The sequence below is a fragment of the Echinops telfairi genome, unplaced genomic scaffold (genome assembly GCF_000313985.2).
Source record: "Echinops telfairi isolate 266 unplaced genomic scaffold, ASM31398v2 ScPeMD7_7424;HRSCAF=8462, whole genome shotgun sequence".
Lineage (NCBI taxonomy): Eukaryota > Metazoa > Chordata > Mammalia > Afrosoricida > Tenrecidae > Echinops > Echinops telfairi.
Window position 1 is genome coordinate 79,677,528 of NW_022111324.1, and position 5,721 is coordinate 79,683,248.

Consider the following 5,721-nt stretch of genomic DNA (forward strand, 5'->3'; position numbering starts at 1 on the left):
AGCAGCTCCCTCCATTTTGTTTCTTCACCTCTTCTATGTCCTCAAATCACTGTCCTTGCATGTCCCTCTTCATTCCCAGAAACAAAAAGAAGTCCCACAGAGCAAGGTCAGGTGAGTGGGGAAAGAGAGGCATGCTGTTTGTTTTTTTGTTTTGTTAATCATTTTATGTATAACTCTTACCACAATCCATACGTACATCCATTGTCTCAAGCACATTTGTACATATGTTGTCATCATCGTTTTCAAAGCATTTTCTTTCTTTTTGAGCCCTTGGTATCAGCTCCTTGTTTTTTTTCCCCCTTTCTCTCCCTCCCTCCCTCCCGAACCCTTGATAATTTACAAATTTACTATTTTTTCATGTCTTGCACTGTCCGATGTCTCCCTTTAACCCCTTGTCTATTGTCCATCCCCTTGGGAGGGGGTTATAGGTAGGTCATTGTGATCAGTTCCCCCTTTCTCCCCCCACCTTCCCCTTACCCTCCTGGTATGGCTACTTTCAATATTGGTCCCGAGGAGTTTATCTGTCCTATATTCCCTGTGTTTGCAGCTCTTATCTGTACCCATGTACATGCTCTGGTCTAGCCAGATTTGTAAGGTCGAATTAGGGTCATGTTAGTGGGGGGTGGGGGTGGAGGAAGCATTAACGATCCAGAGGAAAGCTGTATGTTTCATCAGTACTACATTGCACCCTGACTGGCCCATCTTCTCCCCACAACCCTTCTGTAGGGGAATGTCCAATTGCTTACAGATTGGCTTTAGACCTCCACTTTGCACTGCCCCCCTCATTCACATTATGATTTTTTGCTCTGAGTCTTTGCTGCCTGATACCTTATCACATTGACACCTCATGATCACACAGGCTGGTGTGCTTCTTCCAAGTGGGCTTTGTTGTTTCTCAGCTAGATGGCCACTTGTTTATCTTCGACCCTTTAAGACCCCAGATGCTGTATCTTTTGATAGCCAGGTACCATCAGCTTTCTTCACCACATTTGCTTATGCACCACTTTGTCTTCAATGATCGTGTCTGGAAGGTGAGCATCTCAGAGCACTGGATTATTAGAACAAAGTGTTCTTATGTTGAGGGAGTACTTGAGTAGAGGCCCAATGTTCATCTGCTTCCTTAATACTAAACCTTTAACGCACTGAGATGGCTGTGTGAGCAGGTGCATTGTCATGGTGGCAAAACCAGTCCCGCATCTGCCATAAATCAGGCCTTTTTAGTGACACACTATTACACTATCTTTTCAGAAGCTCTAAATAGAAAGCTTGATTAACAGTCTGACCTGGTGGGATGAACTCCATATACACTATGACAGTTTCATCAGTTCGGGAAGTTGACGGACATCCAGAATGAGGTTTACCATCAATCAACATTTCACCTTTTTTTAAAAAATAAATCGTTGTTTTGGGAGGCTTTTATAACAATCCATACATCAATTGCATCATGCACATTTGTGCATATGTTGCCATCATCATTTTCAAAACATTTTCTTTTTATTTGAGCCCTTGGTATCAGCTCCTCTTTTTTTCCTACCTCCCCCTCTCTGACACCCTGGTGAATCCTTGATAAATTATAGACTCACCTTTTTTTCTAAATGAGTAAACCATTCATACACTTGAGGTTTTTCCCATAGTGCTGTCCTTGTAAACTGTGTTCAACATCACAACTGTTTCTGCAGCATTTCTCCTGAGCAGGAAACAAAATTTCACAGTTGCACACTGTTCTCTTAAATTGGCCATGACAAGAAACAAGGATGGAGTGAATCTGCTTTTACGAAAAAGTTCACTTTGAATAAAGAGACCCTTCCCAGGTCACTCCACTGGGTGCACTAACTCAGATGGAGTTGCTCAATGCTTGCCTAGAAGGAAGAATGAGTACAGTACTACGAAAACTCTGCTCTGCCCAGCACAATTCCTGGTTTCTTGGGGGTACCTCCTCGTATTATTACATACACAGTCCTGTGATAAGAGTAATAATAATCGGTGAATGGATCGAGAGACATACAAGATGAGTAAGAGTTTGAGGGTGAATGGGTCTTCACCCACAAATATAAATATAGAAGTTTGACAGGATATTTCTGCATATGTATTTAAATGTATTGCAAATATGTGCATGAGTATAGTAAAACATATAGGAAGCAAAATTATGCAAATTTCTCAGCCATAACCAAACACCTTAAGGGAATGGGCCGTAGCCTAAGAGGATAGTCTTAGGGGACATGAAGGTTAATTAGCATAACATAGTCCACAAAGACAATTTTGTACATTCAGCTTTGGTGAGTAGCAACTGGGGTCTTGTAAACGCTTGTGAGCAACGATAAGGTGCAACTCTTAGTCTCTCCCATCAGGAGTGAAGAAGAATGAGATCAAAGACAGGAAAAAATTAGTGCAAAAGACTAAAAGATCATGTGAACCTTAGCCTCACTGCTGGCTACCCTAGAGGGGATCACAACAGAAAATCCTGGATGGAGTGGGGGAAAATTTTGGAACAAAACTCAAAATAAGGAAAGGCCAGGTTTCTCTTGATCTGATGAGGCTGGAGTAACCTGAGATGATGGCCTTCAGACATCCTACAAACCTGGACCCGAAGCCACCCTCGTGGCTCAACTTTCAGCCAACCAGTAGAGAGACCTAGAAGGTGAACATAATTCCAGGGAGGTACCCATTTCTTAGAACAATTAAACGTATACAGTCAAAAGTGTACAATCTGCCTAAGGGATGAAGCTCCAAAGGAAGAAGGAAGGAATGGGAATGCTAAACATAGGGAGGAAATAAGGCAGGGTGCTATTGCACTGTGGGGACCCTAATCAATGTCACAAGGCAAAAGGCGCATGGATTATTGAATGGAAAACTGATTTTCTCTGTAAATTCTCACCCAATAAGGAAAATATTTTAGAAGAATGAATACAGCCGTTATTTGTTTAACAAATAGAAATACCTGTTTTCAGGCTTTGCTTGTTTAGGGAGTGATGCCCGATTACATGCAAGTGAAAACCCTTTGTCTTCCAGTCTACCAAGGAAGGTATTATTTCAATCATGTGCAAATTGTCCAGTTCCTTATAGCATTCCTACTATTCCTTAATCCTGAAGGTTTGTCAAAAAGAAGAAGAACGTACAAATCCGGCTAGACCAGAGGATGTACACTGGTACAGATAAGAACTGGAAACACAGGGAATCCAGGACAGATGAACCCCTAAGGACCAATAATGAGAGTAGCGATACCAGGAGGGTAAGGGGAAGGTGGGGTAGAAGGGGGAACCGATCAAAAGGATCTACATATAACCCCATCCCTGCAGGACAGACAACAGAAAAGTGGGTGAAGGGAGATGTCAGACAGTGTAAGATGACAAAATCATAATTTATAAATTATCGAGGGTTCATGAGGGAGGGGGGTGAGGAGGGAGGGGAAAATGAGCTGTTATTAAGGGTTCAAGTAGAAAGGAAATGTTTTGAGAATGATGATGGCAACAAATGTACAAATGTGCTTAACACGATGGATGGATGGATTGTGATAAGTGTTGTATGAGCCCCCAATAAAATGATTTAAAAAAGAAAAAACAAAAATAAAAAAGCAAGTCTTTTGGAAACATGTTCAGTAAAAAAAAAAAAAGTAGCAGCAGATTGGTGCCAGCCCTTAAATTCAAGTATATACAACATGTAAAAATTCAAATGTGATGGAAAACTCTGGATATCATATTCACTACTCCAGTATTAAAGACAAGAAATGGGAATTATGAATTCATGCAGTGTTTTTTGGGGGGGAGAGGGGGAGGAACTTGGGGGAGGGAGGTAGCGTAAGTAAAACCTGCACATTCATCACTGTGGCTAGCCTGATAGCTTTGTAAATTAAATTGTTAGCTCTTCCGAGAAATAAATTCATGTGACCTTTCACCCCCTAATGGGAGCTGTTCTTTTCTCTGCTCAATCGGTTTTGCTTGGGTCGGCTAAGCTCATGTAGCCAAATATTTTTTTCTTTTCTGACCCCTTGGCCAAGTGGTATCAGAAGGAGACAGGTGACTGCAGGCTGCGCTCTGACTAATTAATCTTCCAGGTTTCTTTCTCCTCTGCATTCAGAGCTTTCTGCAATACCATTCTCTCAGCGTGCATCGCCCTCAGAGCCATGCATAGTGCAGTGGGTTCTGGGTGCCCCAGAAACTCTGAACTCAGGCAACACAGGCACCTGAGTGGCACGTTCCTGCCATGGGAAGAGTAGTGTCACTTCAGCTGCTTATGGGGTGAATTCGATGGATCTCAGTCATGGGACCTTTTTTCCACATCCTCTTCCCCTCCCACCATCATACCTTAGCAGTTTTAGCAAGAGAGTCCCTGGGTGGGGCAATCTGTTATTATGTTTGCTGCAAACAGAATGGTTAGGAGTTCAAGTGCAACCTGAACTGTAGGTGTTTTGGAGGAAAACCCTGGCTATCTAACGATCATAGCCTTGGAAAGCCCTGTGGAGCGCAGCTTCACTGTGACGCCCTGGGATCACCATGAGTCCGAGTGGACTCTGTAGCAACTGGTTTTTTATTCTTGCACCTGAAATGTGCCTGTGAAGGGCCACTGGATGGAACACCACAGTGGAGACATTTGCCCTTCATTCTTGGCATGACTGTATTTAATTCTGCTGATCAAACCGTATGAATATAATTTTCTATTGTATTTTTGATCAGATGGTGACAAGGAGGATGGGCAGCACATTCCATTAGAATTAGAACAGATTTCTGACAGGCTGGCACAGTACTGCCTATCAAATACTCATTCTCTGGCTTTCCTTTCCCAAGATAGCTGCAGGCAGCAAACTGGCTGAGAGGAGGCCTGGGTGAGCAACTTGAGGCAGTCAGCCTTGCAGCCCAGAGTTAGCCTGGTTACATCCTTGGTCCATCACGGTAACTTGCAGGGAACAGCACCAAGAAAGTTTACATTTATTTTATTCTTGGAGATGCAACATTTCTCAGTTCTCTGAACCTCCCTTGCTTGCTTCACCTGAGGACTGATGATCTGGAAACCTCCTGGTTTAAATTTCCAGAACCTGAAGCCCTTCAGACATTGACATCTGTGACATAAACTAGTTGTTGTGTCGGCAGTCCCAATTCATGGTGACTTCGTGTGTGTCAGAGGAGACCTGGGCTTCAGGCCTCTTTTCATTTGGAGCCTCTGGATGGACTTGCACCTTCAGCTTTCCAACTAGTAGGTAAACATGTGAAATCATTAGCCCCCCATGTGGGAATGCTCATCTATACAGATACTCTGTAAGACAGCCTGGTAAGCAATTCAGTTATTTACTTTCCTAGTGAAATAGCCTTTGTCCATTTCCTTCACTAGGCTGTCAACTGCTTGGGAGAAGGGATGATGTGCTTTGCATTTTCCTACCCCTTCGGTGCCCACTTACATAGAGGACACTCAATGGATGGTGTTGGTTATAACATTTTTTATGTAATGTAATACTATTCAGAACTTATGAATCTGTTTAGGCCTGAGCTCTGTGTCAGAGTCATCCTGAAAGAGGTATAGCTGGGATAATGAGGCAGATATGCCAAGGACACGTCAATGTCAAGACCTTGATGGTCCTTGTCCCACTTATTCCCCTAGTGTGAGGTGGCCCTGGGGAACAGACAGCACCGGCGGGGAGAAGACAATGCCTCCAGGTGGGCAGATGAAAACACTGACCCCCACTAGTCACTGAGGGTTTTTTTAAAGACCATCTTGGCCGATCCCTCCGTT